Here is a 19997-nt window from a genome sequence, read left to right as displayed (position 1 = left end):
ATTAAACATAAGTTGGGTAGAAATGTGGCTCAGGCAGGTAAGAGATAGGTTTGAATTAAGAAACACTACTCCTGCTACATTAATTGTGTTGCTGGAGTTGACATACCTTGACTGGAACTTTGGCACTGTCTCCACAGTGGGAGGTTGAAGGAAGAAAAGCTCCTGTCAACTCTCCTTCTGCCTTGTGACTGCCAAGAGTACCAGAGCTGATGGGAGTGCACTAAAGTTCGATTTAGTATGGCCCTACTAAACGCACTAGATTGAACCCCAGAAGATCAATCTCCAGGGAGTTGATGCCCTGGTAAGTATAGCTGTGCTCTCAGTTTCCCACTGTATTCTCCCAACAGATTCCTTTCTCTCTTTTGTTCTTTATTGGAAACCTCTCTGTTTAATGGCTCCTTTATTCTCTGTCTTCCTTAACTCTGGCTAACAGAGTTCAGTTTTTATTGTTTTTTTTATAATGCCATTTTTAATTGTTATTCATTTTTCCTAGGTGTGGGTTAGTTTATATGTAAAAATAATGTGTGGCTGGTAGAGGTGAGAATCATTTGAGGTGCTTGATATTTGATTCATGGTATTCAGACTAACACCGCTACCTCTCTGTTATTATTCTTCACTCTGATTATTGTAGCCTTCCTCCACTACTCTAGGCTCTGGTTTTGTTTCCCATAAGCATATGGTGTTTTAATTCCAGGCCTTTGTGCATGTTGTGATTCTAGGCAGTTTAGCTGTATGAGGCTGTTTTATTTCAAATGTACTTTTTCTGGAATTATACCTTCATCTCATGTTTTCAGAGCAGGTTGTTATGTTTTCCAAGTGTAATAGTATGCAGAACTGAAATATCCAGGGAGATTTTTCTTTTCTTTGTGTGGAAAGCTGCTCTAATGATGACATGTGATGTATTTATTTTTGCAGGATGTTTCCCTATAGATGTGCCTTTCTCCTGCCTACTGGAAAGTCTCCTTGGTTAGTGCTATTGAGAAACTTTGCTCTTCTTCTTCTGGTTGGTCAGAGGGGAAGATTTCTATTGGTTCTTCTAAAAAACCTGATTCTGGGTTTGGTGTCCAAACCTCACTTTAGCTGGTGCTCCCCTCTAGAATCTGGCTGCCAGTGGCACAGAAATTGGTGAATATACTTTAAATGGTCTCAGTGGGGTAAATGTGTTCATCTGTATTACCCTAAAATGTGGGTCTTTGCCCACAAAAGCTTATGCTCCAATAAATCTATTAAGCTGTGTTTACACTACCAAGTTCTGTTGACAGATATCACTGTCAACAGATATTTCCCAACAGAACCTGTCGACAGAACACATCTATGCCTAATATAGGTGTCCCCTCGCAACTCCCTCTGTCGACAGAAAGTGTCCAGACTGCCCAACCCTCTGTTGACAGAACAGCCAACCAGGAGCTCTGCGAACAGGGCAGTCTGGTTAATCAGAAGCCCTCTCTGTCAACAGGGAGCCCCCTAGAGCATCTACATTATTTTTCTGTCTACAGAATCTGTTGACAGAGGTGCCATGCCTTGTATGGTCAAGAAAGAACACTGCCAGGAAAACTGCTGCATTCTGTTGACAGATTCTCAACAGAATGCATTTGTAGTGTGGACACTCCATAGTTTTGTCAACAGAAGGCCTCTTCTGGTGACAGAACTCTGTAATGTAGACCCAGCTTAAGATGGTGCATGATTGCTTGTTATGTGTATCAGAGGGATAGCCATGTTAGTCTGTATCCACAAAAACAACGAGAAGTCCAGTGGCACTTGATAGACTAAAGCTGGGTCTACACTACAGAGTTCTGTCAACAGAAGAGGCCTTCTGTCAACAAACCTAAGGAGTGTCCATACTACAAACGTGTTCTGTGGAGAATCTGTCAACAGGACGCAGCAGTTTTCCCAGCAGAGTTCTGCCTTGCCCATACGAGGCATAGCGTTTCTATTGACAGATTTCCGTTGACAAAAATACTGCGTAGATGATCTGGGGAGGAGGGGAGGGGGGGACCTCTGTTAATAGACAGGGCTTCCAGTTCACTGGGCTACCCTGTTTGCAGCCCTTCTGGTTGGCTGTTCTCTTGACAGAGGGCTGGACAGTCTGGCCACTCTCTGTCAACAGAGGGCTTTGACGGGGGAGCCTGCATTAGGTGTGGATATGTTCTCTAGTCAGAGATTCTGTCGGGAAATATCTGTCGACAGTGACTTCTGTTGACAGAACTCTGTAGTGTAGACAGAGCTTTAGAAACTAACACATGAACCTTTGTGGCTAGGACCCACTTCTTCAGATGATTGAAGTAGAAAAAACAGAGTTAAATTTATCAAATATGCAAATGAATTCCCATTCAGATATCTCCCTCTGTAATCTTGTGGAAAAATTCTTGTGTAGAAGAATAGCTTCTTCTAAATACATTATTGAATGTCCAGAGAGGTTAAAGTGTTTCCACATCAGGAATGGGAGCACACACAAATTGACTGCTTTTTGTTTTGATAGTGTATAGACTAGCACGGGTTCCTCTCTGTTACAAATCTGTAGCGGAACTTTGGCCTTAACAGGGATTTCAGCTTCCTTTTGCATTACAAGGGCAACTTCCCAGCCTTTGATATTCACAGGAATGGGACACATCCTGCTTAATTTGCTACATCAACTGGTCCCACTAGTGATAGGTAATCATTTCTCCCATTCCCTTCCCTCCCTGCTATATAAACCCTGGATTCTATTTTTTTCTATTTCAATCATTGGAAGAAGTCAGTCTTACCTACGAAAGCTCATGACCTAATAAATGTGTTAGTCTCTAAGGTGCTACATGACTGCCTGATATTTTAAATGGTTAGGTTGCAGACTAACCTTTTGCAGTTACTGTATGGTTTTGTGTCCAATCTACGCAGCTTAAGTTTCAAATAAAATATTGTCAACCAGTAGCACTGAAAAACCTTTTACAGTGGAGATGTTGAAAGGCAGTGGCCCCCAAACTTTTGATCTGACATTCCCTTCTCTCTTTCCATGCCTCCTCCTTCCCAGAACTGGAGCCAGGATTTGTCTTCTGGTGGGGAGTCGGGGAGAGGACAGTGAGTAAATGCAGACAGGGTTAAGGGGGATCAGTCTGGGACCAAACATGGGGGCAGACTCACTGGCACAGGCCCTGCAGCTAGGACCCCACATACAGGGCTGAGAGTAGAGTCCCAGGCGTGAATGCAGCAGCAGTTCGGACCCCATGTGCAGGGCTGGGAGCAGAGTTGCTGGTGTTGATCCTGGTGGGGAGCAGTAGGTAACTGGAGCAGAGACCCAGCATGGGACCTGCAGACAGGACTGCAGAGTTGAGTGTGCTAGGATCATATGCAATCTAGGGGTGATGTTGCAGTCCCCTTCCCCCACACCACTAGTTCCTGCACCTATGGCACCAATCTCAGATGGTCAAAACTCAGGAATCAGCCCTTCTTCTCAACCATGACATTGATGAAGAACAGCAAGTATGGGGGTCTTTTTATTAGCCTTCTGGGTTTTGAGATTTCTGGGTGCATCCAGTCACATTCTTAATTTTTCCAAAGCAGCTAGGATGACTAAAAATATACCCTTTTTTCTTTTTTTAAGGAAGTAGGAGCTGAGATTTCCATATAATCACATGTTTTCAGGAACTGGGGCTTTAAGTAAAACATGCTATATTGCCAGACTCACAATAAAATAGCATGAATTGGCTGCACTGTATGAACTGCAGTGCAGGAAATGTGGAGGTTATTTTTCTTTGTTTTTTCTCTTTGCCTTCTCATCTGGCTGTTGCTTTTCTGGCCCTCCACAGTTTTAATCGCTCTCTCTTCACTTTCTGTCTTTCATTGTAGGCTAATAACACACCCTCTTCTTGCAGCTGTTCCTATATTTTAGAATGATGGAAACAAAGCCTCTTCACACTTACCGTTTCTGCCTTTATTCCTGTCCCTTTGTTGTCTCTCTGTGGAATCCAGCTAGCCCTGACACAGTGTCACGGTTGTGGGACATGCAGGATCAAAAAGCACAACACCAGCTGCAAAAGAGATAATTGCTTTTTCACCTGTAACTGGACTTGAGTCAACAGAGGCAATCAGCGCTACTTCTGGATCTGTATTAACTCTGCAAATATCTTCCAGGACACAATGTATCACCCAAAAATTACCCATTAATTATGAAGCAGCAGAAATGTAGCACTTTAAAGACTAACACAATGATTTACTTGTAGATGAGCTTTCATGGGACAGACCCACTTCATCAGATCAATTTCATTTCCAATGCAGACTGACATTTATAAGTACAGAGGACCAATAATTCTGAGCATCACTATTAGCATCAAATGTGAGGCCAAGAACTGAGCAGACATAGAAGCTGCAGTACCCTCAAATCACTGTAAATTACAACTGCAGGAAAAGGTTTAAGCAGTTTTTCAGGGCTGTAGGAGCACATGTGCTCCTGCTCCACTTGCTGTAATTCCATAGATAGAAATTGAGAGTTTGGTTTCTAGAGCTATAAATATGGCACTTTTCACCCACATTGAGTTCACTTAAAATTTTAATAAAATGGTAAATAATTCTTCTTTGATAGCAACAGTGAAATGAGACATTAAAAACTAGATCAATATAAGAAACTAAACGAAGGAAGAATGGAATAAGGGTAGGGCTAGATCTTCACACTTTGTAAGTCACGGTAGCTCTGTTGAAGTCAGTGAAGCAAAGTGATTTTGTACCAGTTGAACACCTGGCACAGAAGGAAATAAAGGATACCCCACCTTCCTATCAAGGTGAACTGAGGAGACACATTTATCTTTGGGTGAACTGCCATACTAGATAGTAATAGAGAGGTAGCCGTGTTCATCTGGGTCTGTCCCACAAAAGCTCATCAGCGAATAAATCATTTTGTCAGTCTTTAAAGTGCTACATTTCTGCTGTTGTGTCATACTAGATGTTAGACCAAGACCTGCGGTAAGTTATATTGACATAACACTTCAGACAGTACAGATTTTCTTGTCTGTTGCCCCTGTGGATTGCACAGCCTTCCAGGAATGACAATGTGCATGTTCGTTTTGAAGACTAATGCAGTGGCTCGATTAAAGCGATAAGCAGTGGGCCTTTGCTAGGGCAAAGAAAGTACATAGCACCATTTCACATAAAGTGCCCTTGAAGTCTTTCATTACGCGTAAACTCCTGACCCACTTTTCTCAACGCCCTGTAAAAGTAGTTGCCTGCCTATGTGCCATTATCAGGGATGGAAGGTCAGCCGGCTGCTGGTATGCTCTGAGAGCAGTAAAGCATTTCAGTTATAAAACATTTCATTGCCCCGCTTCTAGCTCTAGTCACCGCTAAACCTGATCAGTTCTCACTGTTCCTGGGTTCGGGGAGTGACAGAGAGATTAGCCACAGAGATGAGGGGTCATATTTAGGGCAGTGTGATAGAGCACATGTTCTGTATTATGATCATCCTGCTATCCCATGACCAAAATAGCTGGCCAAATTATGCCCTCAGATGCACCCTTGCAAAAGACAACTGAATTTGCCTCCATTCTGCTAAAAGTTCAGTGCTTCTTGAAGAAAACAGAGGATTTGAGATGAACCCAAGACTCAGAATGTGGCTCTGGATTGAAATTTCCCCAGTATTCAGAGGTATAAGGGAAACATGTTTCTGCAGAATATTTTTTCACAAAATTGGCTGTAAATACCTCAGCTTTCTTCATGCAATCAATTATTAGCTCTCCTTCCCTTCTAAATAATGAACCTACATTTTTCTTCATCTTCCTCTTTCTCCCTAAACTATCTATAAAACCTTTCTATAAAAATTATTCCCTTTATACTCCTTAAGTGTAAATCATGTAGGCTAATGCTACACTCAGCCCTAGGGCTGGCAGCTTGATGCAAATGAGCAGTCTCAAAAATACAAAATAGCCATTCATGTGCATATACGAGTGGTCCATTTGCATATTTGTGGCAGAAAACAAGCAATGAAGATATGACTCTGTTGTCAAAAACCCGCTCTGTCACCAGCCCCTTATGCCTGGAAAACATTGGGGATAAGGGGCTGCCGACAGAGAGGATTTTTGCTGGCAGAACCACATCTTCACAGCTTGTTTTCTGCTGTGAATATGCAAATGAGCTACTCACATATGCAAATAAGTAGTTATTTTGCATTTTTGAGACTGCTTTGCATCAAGCTGCCAGCACTGGGGTGAGTGTAGCACTAGCTGTGCAATCCACAGGGGCAACAGACAAGAAAATCTGTACTGTCTGAAGTGTTATGTCAATATAATTTACCGCAGCTGTAGAGTCTTAGCCTTTCTAATTCTGTCCTTCCATGTTTGAGCACTTCTTTCATATTAATTTGCCCATGTTTCCACTTTTTGCAGGGTTCCTTTTAGATTTTGAAGCCATTGAAGAGCTCCTGATGCACCCATATAGGCCTTTAGTCTTCCTCCTATCTTATGACATCAGGATAGATTGCTTACCTGCCTTTAATATTGTCTCTTTGAGAAGTTGCTAGCTCTTCTACACTCCTTTTCCCCTTAGATCTTCTTTCCACAGGTCCTTTCCTACCACTTCTCTGAGTTTGTTAGAGATCTGCATTGTCCTTATTTTGCTACTTTCATTCCTTGTTTTCCTTTGGATCACAAAGTTGTAGCTAGGTCTATCTTGAAAGCCTTCCATTTCTATAAGAAGGGAGTTTATCATTAAACATTCCATTTTCCCCACTTATAGAATTCTCAGTGCAGGCTGTCTGTTATGTGTTGATCATTTAGTCTATGCTATGCACTCTTCAAGGCAAGAAGACTATTTTTGTCCGTTATACTGATTACGGAGCAGCAGATTGAAAGATTTTTTTTTCATTGCACTGTTGGCTTTTATTTCAACTAGACACTAGTTCAAATCCTAAGTATGCTAGGAATAGTACTATACACAAAACTGGCCTTACAAATGATGCCTTTTTTGCTTGTGTGACAGTGGATTCATTTTCTTATCCTGAGCTTTAAATATGGTGCGGCTGTTGCCAAAACCAATCTAATATCCTATTCTGTCTCACTGCCAGCAGAATGCACTTTCTGATTATTCTAAAGCCTTCAAAGGCTAAGAGAAGACATATTTTGACAGCTTGTGTTCTCTAGTGTTGACATTCAAGCATTTCTTAAAATTGCCTCAGCTGTTTTTTGCAGTGCCCATTGGTTTGGTATCTGCGAACTTTAGTAGCAGATTAAAATAACATAAACCATCTTATGAATCTGTTTAAAAATCTGATACAATGGCTAGATAGGGGTCTTCATTTTGCACTGAAACTAAACCCATTCTCTTGCAGACTTAGAGTTTCAGACATGAGGGGTGTTCTCCTGAGAATTTGCTTGCTCTTCTGATTGGTCAAATGACAGGAAATTACAGAAACAAGCTGTGTCTACACATGCACAGAACGTCTCAATAAGTGGCCCTCTTTCGAAAGAATGGGAGGAGCAGCTACACGTGCAACACCGTCTTCCAAAAGAAAATCAAAGGACCAGGGCACAGACTTCGAAATCTGAACCCCGATCCGGTATCAGGAAGATCGTCCCCTTTCGAAAAACTAAACTGAAAGAGCACACATGTAGATGATCCACATCCCACTGTTTCGAAAGAGGGGTCTGCCATGGTGCCGGTCAGCTGGAGCCGGGAGAGCCCAGTGCTGTCGCTCATCCCTGAGAGCCCTCTAGCAGACATTGGAGGTGGCCAGGCACCACCCCACACCATGTGCCGTCAGGGCCGCTGCCGGAGGACCCAGCCAGCCAGCGCCAGGCTGAGGTGGCCAAGCAGCACCTGCAGCTCATGGAGGCCAAGCTGGAGTGGTGGAGGGCGGCATGGGAGAGACTGCTGCACACCCTGGAGGGCATTGGCCAGACACTCCAGGAGCATGCGACCAATGTCGCCTGCCTCCTGGCTCCCCTGGTGCCTCCCCCCCCCCGAGCGTGCTCCCACCACTCTTGCTGAGCCCCCACCCCCAGCCTTCCCTGCTGGGACTCCCCTCCCCTCCTTCCCCATGCAGCCGGGGGTTCCCCTGGCCCCAGGACCCCTGACCCTTGGGGGATTTGTGACCCAGCCCTGCTGTAGTTCCTTAAGTACAGCCCTGACGGTGGCCTTCCCCACCCTGAACTGTTGTCCCATGGAGCAGTAGGAGTCCAGGGTGGCCAGTTTCCATATGGCGATCGTGACCCTTTTCTACAGGGTGAGGGCTGGCCGCATGCAGGTGTCCTGGTGCAGGAGTGTGGGGGCGAGCCAGTGGCAGATCTCTTGGAAGGTCTGCCTTGACATGCAGAAGTTCCTCAGCCACCTTTCCTCGCCCCCTCCCCCAGCACCAGGTGCTCCCACCAGTTGGTGCTGCTGAGGTGGGTCCAGAGGCGCCGGGACACCCAGGGGGGAACCTGGCAGCACCCTGGGCAGGGGGACCCCATGGCCCCAGGGGGACTGCCCAGCCACCCAAGGAGATTGGGTGCAGCTGTGGCGACAGTGCAGAGCACTGACAGCAGGGTCTCCAGGATGATGGTGTCCTCTTGCAGGAACTGCTTCTGTGCTCCCATCTTGGAGCACAAGTGGGCTCTGCCAGGCTGGGAACAGCTGGGCAGCACTCAGCTCATGTGGAGTGGAGGGAGGGGCCCTTTAAGGGAGCAGCTGGCTGCAGCCCTGGAAGGGCTTGTTGGCCATGGGACCCTGTCTGCTGCGTTTACTGCCTCCCTTCTTTTAAAAGAGGGCTTGGAGCCATGTGGATGATCACTTTCAAAAGACTGCTGCAGCACTTTGAAAGGGCGGACCAGCATGTTAATCCGCTAGCGGAGTGTGGTCACTCCCTTTCGACGGCCGCTATGGTGATTGCCGAAAGTTGATTTTTGCCCTTCGAAAGGATGTTCACGTGTAGACCCAGCTACAATGAATTCCAAACCAAAGGCAACAAGTCAGGATAGCAAACGTCGGGGGTAAGGTGAAAGGGAGAAAGGCAATGGAAATTGTAAGATTAAATCATTCTAATCTGTGAGTATTTTTAATTACTATTGTAAAATTCACTGAGATTGAGTCTGTGCTCACGAAAGCTCATGCTCAAAACTTTTCTGTTAGTCTATAAGGTGCCACAGGGCCCTTCGTTGCTGAGAAATTAAGACTCCTGAACTCTGTCAATATTTGCTCCTGCTAACTCACTCTCCTCACCCCAAGAAAATAGTCCTGGACTGTCTCTTATTGTTTACTGCTGTGTTTTTTGTGATAAAGTAAGACTCAGAGAAGGATACCTGAGTTTAAATTCTGCATTCCTCAAGTGACCTCTGCCAGTGATCACACAGTAAATGCTCTTTCAAAGCAACATCTAAAGCCCTGTTTCTTTCTAGTGAGCAGTATCACAAGCCTACTAAAAATTTGGTGGAACTCTATCCCTCTGGTACAATAGCATTTAGCTCAGTAGGGGGAAAATCATTTTCTGCCTGTCCTAAAGGGAGGATTATAAATAAATCTTCACAGGGAGGTAGCTGTGTTAGTCTGTATCTTCACAAAACAAAAAAGCAGTCCTGTATCACCTTGAAGACTAACAATATTCTTTATTAGGTGATGCGCTTTCATGGGACAGAACCACTTCTTCGGATCTGGAGAATCCTGATAACTAGTAACTGAGAGGGAGAGAATATAAAGACCGAATTGGCAATGGGGTTTGTTGCAGGGAAAGGTTTGGGGATTAGTATTTCTGTGGTGTGGTGTGCGGTTGCTAGGGACCAGAATAACTCAAGGTTGGAATTTATTTTCAAGTTTGATGCTTATCACCTTGGACTCAACAAAACTCTCAGTTGTCTTGGGCATTGCAAGGACAATTTCCCCACCTTTGATATTTTCAGTGACCAGAGCTGCCCCACTTAATTTAATAGACACTTGCAGAGGACTTTTCTCCTCCCTTTCCTGCACCTTCCCTTCTGCACCTTCCCTTCTGCCTTTTGCTTTTTTGTCTTTAAATCTTCAAGAGTAAGTCAACAGATTCAAGCAGTGAAGTGAAGCTATGTAGGAGCAATGGAGAACAATTTAAGGTGCAATGTGATATCTTCTGTTAGTTGGGAATTTAACTTAATGGGGGAGAATGACCATCGGCTTGGACATTAATTCTTACTGAGTGGATCCCAATGTATTTTCATCCAAAAAGGAGAGCTTATACTGGACATTGCAGTAGACCAGGTCCACTGACAAAAATTCTGGGCCCCAGGGCAGCACAATCAATGAGCGCCTTGCCTCCCTTCCATGGACAGAGCCACAAGCCACTGTCTGCCCAGGGAAACCTTGAGCAACGCCTCTCAATCAGAGTACCCCCAGTCAATGGTAACACCATTACCCATGTAATGTAGTGCCCTTCCCATCCTCCTTCCACTCTCTGTCACCACCCAGCACTGCCCCCCAGTGTTCCTGTGCCCAGCTCACCTCCTTCCCCCTCTGCCCTCCCGGCCCAGCTCTGCCCCCAGGTCTTCTGTGCTCAGCTCTGCCCCTTCCCATCTTTATCACCCCAAACACCCCCAGCCCACCTTTGCCTTCAGCAGTCCTTTGCCCAGCATGGCTCCTTCCCTTCTCTGCCCCCCCAAGCCCACCTTTTGTCCCCACAGAGGTCCTGTGCCCCTCCCTGCTCAGCACCTTACTCCCAGCTGTCCCTGCCTACCTCTTACAACACCCGTCTGCTCTTTTCCCTTCCCAGTCCAGTTCTCCCCACAGTCCCATGCCTGGCTCTGCTTCAGAGCTTGGATCCCTCCTTCTCTTTCCAGCTTTCTCCTCTGCCACCCTCCCACCCTCCACCTCCAGGGCTTTCTGCAGTCCTAGCTTGCTGCTGCTGCTACTACTATTACTACTTAGCCCTTGTACTCCACATGGAGTATATACTGTCTACAAGTCTCCTCCACTTCACTCTACTTTGGGACAAAACTTCTAGCTTCTCTTTGACGTGGATTTTTGATTAATACTATTCATGTGATTTATCTTATGCTCTTTAAAACTTTTGTGAAAAATAAGGCCTATTTTCTTACTTTGTTGTTCACCCTGTACATCATCTAGTATTCTATCAAAAAAAAACAAACAAAAAAACAAAAAAACAGCCATCATGTGGCACTTTAAAGACTATCAGAATAATTTATTAGGTGATGAGGTTTCCTCGGACAGAGCCACTTCTTCAGATCTACAGGCCTACCAGAACAGACTCAATATATAAAGCACAGAGGTCCAAAAATTGTTACCGAGGTTGACAAATCAGAAATTTTTTTATCATTGTTGGCAAATCAGATAGAAGAGTAAGGGGTAGTGGTCAGGGGTGGGGAAGTAACTGTTTGGTCAAACATCAAAGTATGTGAAAGAGACCTTGTAATGGGTCAGGTAATTGCTGTCCCTGATCAAACCACTTGTTAATGCATCAAATTTTTATATGAATGTTAGTTCCGAACATTCTCTCTATGGTTGCTAAAGTGGGTCTGTCTCACAAAAGCTCATCACCTAATAAATTATTTTGTTAGTCTTTAAAGTGCTGCTTTTTTGTTTTGATAGAATATCGCCTACACGGCTATCTCTCTGTCACTATCATCTAGTATTGTTTATTATGCTGTTTTCCTGTTTTGATAGGCCCTTATAATGAGCTGTATTTAAGTACATGATACAATTACGTTCTCTGCATGACATTTAATTTTATCCTGAATAAAGTTATTTTTAGCATGCCTCATTCTGCCAGATCCTTTCAGTCTTACTTGTGTGTTAACATTTGCTTGGTTAGTGTAAAATTTGCTGATCCCTTGTAAATCTTTTGCATTTACTAAAATGTTCTGGGTGTTTAACATGACTTTTATTCTGCCATTTAATGATCAGTCAGAACAAGACATACTGCTGTTCTTTTTTTTTTTCTGAGAGACACCCTTAAAGAGGATCCCTTGCTTTACAAATGCTCAAATCAATCTTCGTGTAAAATATTAATGGCACATTTGGGATTTTTGAATAATTATCCACAGATGTATTTTCCCCATTATTTCATTAATGCTACTCAGTTAGAAAAAAAAAAAAGCCCTTTGTTTCTGTTACTTCATATACCAGTGTTGTGTAGCCCGACATCCACATGTGAATTTTTTTCATCCATGTGTTGAATAAAATTGTATGTGCACAGAGGCATGTGTAAACATGCACCACCAATAGAAACAAACAAAAAAGTTCTCCTGAGTGGTCGCACAAGCACGCAGCTTACAGGGAACAGTAGTGTAGACTACTTAATAGCTTTACTTATTTTTATTAACACGCAGCACCAGAGCCTGCAAATAAACAGCTCGATTTATGTTGCTTGTAACAGCGTCTATTAGCTGACTTGGAAAACTAAAAATAAAAACCCAAGTAACAAAAAACAAACTGCAACATAAAACCAAAATGAAGTAATGTAATCAGGCACCATAGTAATGAAATAGCAACACTGTATCTGGTTTTAATAATAGAAAATATCTACCATCAATGTCTGATATAAAAAAAGGTGTCAGACTCTCGCAGAACACCTGCGAGTTGTTCATGGTACACCAGGGTTGTATGGAACATAGTTTAGGAAACACTGCCCTATTGCACGTGTGGAGCCACGGCTCTGCCTGCTCCCCACACCTTTTATACTGCTCGGGTAGTCATTAGGGAGCAGCTCTTGCGTAAATGGGCCACACAACATGGGACGAGGCTCTTTATTCCCTTCCTGCAACTACTCATGCAAGTAAGGGCGAGGTAAAAATCTAGCCCTGTTTGTCATCCGATATATTCACTAAGCTAGCAGCGTGAAAACCGCCAGCATTCTGGGTGTAAAAGCTTTCCTCAGCCAGGAGCTGCAAGGAGCCGCTTGCTGCTGCTGCATTTTTTTTTTTCCTTTTCATTTAGTCACCCCAGCAGCCTGTAATGAACAACTTTCATTTTCTGGGATTTCTCTTGCCCTCCGCCCTTTCTGCTTCTCTCTAATATTCTTTAGGATTTTCTATCCTGGTTACAGAGGTCTGGCTGTGCTTCACTGAGCATCCGATTTCCTTTGTTCATCTGTTGACAGTAACCAGTACAATTCACGATTCATCTCCTCGCTCTTTCAACATCATTCTTTAGTAGAGAGCACATCTTGGCACTGACAATGAGTTTTTTATCATCCCCGGAGTTTTTCTCCTGCTGTACTCTGTGCATCCCCTTCTGTTGGTGCAAAACTTCCTACAATTTAGCTGAACTCAGGAGTACTCCCGAGGGAACAGGGGATGTCTTGTTTGCAAGAAAGAGGAAGTAATCTTATGGGGGTGAGAGAGATGAAGCCAGGCAACTTCGTGTCAGGAGCCCACATAAGAGCAGTCTAGTTCAGTGGTTACAGCTGGATTGAGGGGGCCAGGAGCCAGAGGTAGAGGCAGAAATCAGGGATCAGAGCCAGGGTCTAAACCAGAATCAGAAAATAGGAACCAGAAAAGGGACCACAGAGCTCGAGCAAGGCAGGAACAATCAGCAACACTGAGCAGCCAGCAGTCCTATACTGGCATTGAATTTAAGCCAATCAGCCAGGCTGTCCAATTAGGTCAACCCACTGCCATCTACCTGAGTTCATTAAGCAGCTGGGAGGATAGCCTGGCTAGTCCACAGGGCCAAGTATGACATTGTGTAGTTAGGTACAAGGCCTGAGAGTAGAACTCCAAGAGGGCTAGGGCTAATGAGGAAGACACCTCTGTGAGTTATGCAAAGCTGGTCAGTAAATTGCCAAGACATGCCATTTAGTACTGCAGGAGTGTCTGCAGGCCCCACTTAGCATGGGTCCCCATTTTGTGATGCTGCAGAAGTACAGAGGAAGTCTTAATTCCTTCCCTGGAGAGCTGGTATTCTGACAAGACAAGACAGAATAAGTGAGCATAACCCATGCTAGAGAGGAGAAGGAGGACAAAACTAACAGCATTAAGTCCATACAGATATAGAGTTTAATCCCTGTGTGGGATAAATGGAGACAATAACATCTCACTGGGGGGTTAAGAGGCTTATTTCATTGTTAGTAAACTGTTTTGCGATTATGCCTGGGTTCCTAGCAATAGTCATTTAGTTTCATAGAAGTAATTCAAATAGTGACAAGTTTGCCACTGTTCAATCCTGGACCTCCATCTGTGACTTAAACTTCTCAGGTTTAGGTGCTGTGAAATGATGACTCCCGCAGAGTTAAAAAAATAAAAAATAAAAGAATTTGCTGTAGCAGCATGGTAGAGGTTTTATGGTAAGGTTTGAACACTAGAGTTGTCTTATGTAAAGTCCTCTACTCTTCCATGTTTCTCACAGCCTGGTTTGACTTCAAATGGTAACGTAAATGCAAAATGTATTTTTAGGCCCTGTCATGTAACTGGACTTTTATATTGGATATAGAAGCCATTTTATGTGTTCAGTGTATCTATTGGCCCCAAATATTGTGCTGGGGGGGGGGGAGCATGTGAGGTGTCTAATGACAGCTGAGGATGTCCTGAATTTATGTATGATACTTGTCTATATCATCTTTGTACGTAGAGTTGTCTTTTAGTTCTGTAGTTGTATTAGCAGTGTTTTAGTGCTAAGCTTTACTACAGGAGGTGTGAACTCAGCCCCAGCCAGGATATTGAATTAAAAAAACTAATTGAAACCAGGTGCCCAGATGTTGAATCCACATTTCAGAAACTTGCGACTTGTCAGTGGAATGCAGCCCACTGGTCAGATGACCTGGGCTGAACAAAAGGAATTGAAATCGATGCTTGGGCATCCATCCTACCTGCTGTGTAAATGACTGAAGCGTGCTGGCAAAATCAATGACCAATGGCATTTTGCCACAGTGGCTCACCTGGGTCAGGTGACTTTGACCCTCAGATGCCAGATGGGAAGGAGAAAGGGCTTGGTCCGTAGAGAAGGGAGAACTATGAGATGGACCTAGAAACATCCATCTTGGACTTGATTTTATTCTTTTTTCTGGTTCCTGCTCAAAGGATCCATGTTCCAGCATGCTGGCTTCAGCTTGCCAGATCTCCAGTTATCCAATAACTAAAGATGTAAGACTTGGAATTATATCCCTTATGGGATGGACTTTCAGAGCCTTCCAAGAATCAGCATTTAACATCTCTGGCCTGCATCAATAGCTGTAATTGATGTATGTAAAGTATCACTTTAACAATTTTTCTCTCTAATTCTGTTCTTTCTTTTTTGTTAATAAACCTTTAGATGTTTAGATCTGAAGGATATGGGCACAAGCTTGTTGTTTTGGGGTAAGATCCAAGTGGATATTGACCAGGGACTGTGGCTGGACCCTTTGGGGCCTGGAAGAATCTGTGTGGTGCTGGTGAAACAGGTTTAAGAACTGCTCATTTTTATTTGGGGTTGTTGGTCTGGACTGGTACAGCAGCTGTGAAATCTGTGAGTTTGCTTGTGTGGTTTCTGGCTGGCCACTGGGGCTGGCAGAGGTACCTTTGTGGCTGATTGGATTTGCCTTGGTGACAAGGAAGTCCCAGTCTGGGGCTGAGTGTGGCCCGGTTTTAATCAAAGATACCCTGGTTTGATTTCTCTAGCTATACCCAGAAACCCCATCATATTACAGGCCCCAATCACACAAACTAATCTGTCCGTTGTCCCAGATTACAATTTTACAAATTTAATGGGATTTCAGTCTGAATATGCACATTTTGAGTTTCTAGACATGCTTCTCCCTGAGGATTGTCTTCTGGGGATTCAATAGTCTTTGAGACTCAGGGCAAAAAGTCCACTGCCCCATTTCTCTATTACAGTGAGTGATTATTGATTCCACAAGCACACTCAATGTATTTCTTAGAGGAAAAGCACATAACTATTCCTTTTTCCCCCCACCTCTGTCTCTGCTGATAAGGTTTCAAGTTTCCAGCTGCGGTGTCAGAAAGTGAAAATAATTGGAACTGAAGATTTAAAATTCTACCTCAGACTGAGATTTATAAGGACCTTGTTTATGGGGAGTAAAAACAGAAGGCAACAGCACATTGAGGGCATCACAGATGAGGATTTATTATTAGAATTTCTAATTATATTTATACTATCAAATATAGAAATTCTTCACTCATTGAAGAGCTAAACTCTTTCCTTATCACACAAGAAGATGATACTCATCAATATGGTTCTTGATGTTAACCTTTCCCTGATCAAAATGACATGCGGAACCCTTATGCTTGTCACACTCATCCCAATCTATGAAAGCATGCATGTCAAACCACTGCAACGGTGTTATTGCTACACACAGATGAGTCAGCCACATGCATTCCTTTCAGAGCTCCATGCTGGGATTGTATTGGGCAATCTATGTGTACATATTGCTATGGGTTACTTGCTTTCTATTGCAGTATTTTGTTTGCTTGTTGTCTTAAAAATGATCTCAAACAAGGGTCCACATGGTTTCTGTTTGTAGTAAATAAAGAGATGATTTCTCTAAGATACTCATCAGTCAGGTAAAATTTCTTTCAACCTAACCAGGTTATTCACAGAATCACAGGCACATTCTCATGTTCCTCAGCAAACATCATATGTGCCATCATGTGCCAACAATGCCCAGATGCTTTGTATATTGGACAGACTTCAAACGCTCTTAGACAAAGAGTTAATGGGCAGAAAAAATACATTAAAAACACTCTTGATCCACAAACTGGTCAGACAGCATTTTAATGGAGTGGGCCATTCTGCTAATGACTTAAAAGTTTGTGTCTTACTGAAGAGGAATTTTCACAACACTCTTGAAAGAGAGGCTGCTGAACTCTCTTTTATATTCAAATTCGATACATTAACGTGGTATCAAACAGGATTGGAATTTTCTGGGTCATTATAGGGGCTCGTTTGCATATTTGGCTTAATCTAATTCTTGATTCTCCCCACCCTTCTGCCCCTCTACTCTCTGATTTGCTCACTTTGATCATTTTTTTTCTGATTTGTCCACCTTGATTACTATTTTTGGTTCTCTGTTCTTTAAATATTGAGTCTGTTCTGGTCTGGCTATGGTCTGAAGAAGAGGGTCTATCCCACAAAAGCTCACCTAATAAATTATTTTGTTAGTCTTTAAAGTGCTACTTGACTGCTTTTTTTTTGTTGGAGAAATTGTAATGAAATAGATTTTAGGCATAGATGATAGATACTCAGTCACTGGAAAGTATTGGTATGCCATGCATCACCACATATTACAAATTGTTGTGTATTTATTATCACATGAACCATTTGTAATCCTCCTAGGTCTTTTTAGTGCAAAAGGCTATGTGCAAAGAATTGAAGAATTAATCTCATAGCTGCTATTGGCAATAAAGCTATTGATAGCTTCTGACTGTAAAAAAAGAAAAAAATAGCCCCAAATTAAAGGAATGGTCCAAAAATACAGGAAGTAGCAGTTATGAAAAAATTATATACCAATTATGTACACAGGAAGACAGGCAGAGGACAGAGATACTTAGATATTTAGCTATTATTTATTCACTTGCTGCACAGAATCCAGCTAATCTGTCCAATTTTGTTGCATATTAACATTCAATAAGCATACCTTGTTTGATAATCAGATACAGAGACAATAGTTCTTAATTTGATAAAGCTACTTGAGAAAACATAGCCTGGATGATGTAAAGAAACTCACTCTATCATATGGAAGCAGCATGCTAGGCTGAGATATTTGTAATGGTGTAATGATTAATGTCTTATTTCTGAACTTTACTTCTTAATGATTTGTAAGTATGTTAAAGTTGATTCTCATAATTGGAGATACACATCTCCTAGAACTGGAAAGGACCTTGGGGAGGTCATTTAGTCTAGTCCACTGCTCTCTTGGCAGGACCAAGCACCATGCCTGGCATCTATCTGCTACAGTTGCTAAATGACCTCCGCAGGGATTGAGCTCATAACCCTAGGTTTAACAAGCCACTGAGCTACTCCCCACCCAGTTTCCTTAAGTTATTAAAAATACAAATGGAAGAATTGCCATGCTGGGCCTGTCTGTGAAGAATTCTTAATATTATATTGTGATCCTCCCAAATCACTATCATTCATGTTTACTCTGATCTAGTTTTTGTGGTTCTGTATAGTAAAGATCTGGGAATTAATAGTGATTTATCTCATTCAGCCACAAAAATGGCCACCGAATATCACTATCACTCTTTAAAGGGGAGACAATATCACCATGCTATTTTATTTAAAGAAGTTCATTAAATATAAGCAATACTTTAAAATATTGGACAGAGTAAAATGTTGATTTGCTATCAGTGCCTGCATATTTTTTTCTGGTGTTTATTATGGGCATTAGCTACAGAGTTAGGACCTGAATTTTTGCAACAGTTGGGAATGTTTGAATCTGAGGCTTGGGTTTAGACCTTTATAGATGGAAAATTCCATAGTGACTCACAGGTGAAGATAGGGTGTGTAAATCCAGTGACTGGGGGGGTTAGGAAGTTAGTACAAATTACTTGTTGTACAACTCTGTCTCAGACACTTCAGCTTGTTAGATTTCTTCAATGTTCTGTCTTGGCTGTATTGGATGGGCCATAATTAGTTGTATGTTTCTTGTATTATTAAAGGCCTCAATAAAATATTGATTTAAAATAAAAATACATCAAAAAGAAATTTAAATTGGTTTCCATTTCTAGAATTCTTTCATCTCCCTTCCCCTCTTAAACAAAAATGAAAGCACTCTGAATATTTTGAGGATGCTAGTAGTTGCTAAAGGCAGGGGTTTCATGTTATGGTGTCAATAAACATTACTAAATATTGCTGCAAATCAATATGCTGCTAGAGTTTAATATTTTATTTTTATAACATTGTTTGTTGCCCAGAGATTCCAGCCTGGCTTTTTACCTTCAGTAAATGCTAGAGCTGACCAATATAATTTTCTGCTCTTACTTTTTTTAAAAATATAGTAGAACCCCCATTTATCCAATATAAACTGGACCGACAGATGGTTGGATAAACAGAAATGACAGATAATGGGGTGGGGGCAGCTGCAGGCTGCCCAGAGCTGGTTTCCACCACCCGCCTGCTGGGCTGGGGGTGCAGGGTGGTGTCATATTGGTTAACCAGGAGTCAGATAATCAGGGCTGTACTGTAAGTGAATCCCATATGCTTTCATAACTTTCTTAACAGACATCTAACTATCATAGAACTTCCAGTCTGAGTTTCATAAGGACTAGGGTTATTCTGGCCATCAATATCCCAAAAGAAAGAAATGAGGGAAACTGAATTTTTGGTACTATCACAAGCAAAACATTAGAAGAGCCAAAGTAGAAGGTACATCAGATTAAAAGAGCACTCCACTCCCCAAAAGCCTACCTCTCACTTCTTCAGTGAAAATGGCACTATCCGATATTCAAGACTGAAGGTGCAGTTATGTTTTATAATGGGTAATGCTCAATGGATGATACCACACTCTTAAAGAAAAAAGTTAACATGCTTCATACTGCGACAGGCATACGCACAATGCAAGGACTAGATGATCAATCAAAGTTCTGTCTGACGTTGTAGTAGAAGGGTAGCTGAACTGGAGAAACTTATTGGGAAGACTGTAAAGAAAACAAGAAGTCTAGCTGTTTGTGTCAAGGGCCTTTGCTGCAAAGAAGAGGGAGAAGAAACAGGAACAACCACTGGGATTCCAGCCACCAGTAGAACGGGAATGCCAGAGTGGAGGGGAGAATACAGGTGTAGTTGTCATTCTACTTTGTATGAAATACTTAAATTGCTACGAAACGGATGATTGTATTATTCAGCTTCAAAAGTGATGTTTTTCAGTGTGAATGATTTTGATTGGACCCAAAACTTCACTTGAATTTAAAAGAATTCACACTTAGCAGGAAGGCAGAATGAAGTGGATAAAGCTTATTTTTGGATTTTAACAGTTGCCTTGGCCTTGCCCTGGCTCTTTGAACAGGAGTGAGTTTCATCCTTCTGTTTGTCTTTTGAATCAGATAAGTAAATTGCTTTCTTCAGTTATTTTACAGTTCGCAGAGCTACAGACAGGGATCTTGTAACTTATTTAAAAAGATGAGCTACTAAACAAATAATTTATGAGCTAA

This window comes from Carettochelys insculpta, chromosome 3 (assembly GCF_033958435.1).
Source record: "Carettochelys insculpta isolate YL-2023 chromosome 3, ASM3395843v1, whole genome shotgun sequence".
NCBI classification, from domain to species: Eukaryota; Metazoa; Chordata; order Testudines; family Carettochelyidae; genus Carettochelys; species Carettochelys insculpta.
Note: the sequence above shows the minus strand (reverse complement) of the source record.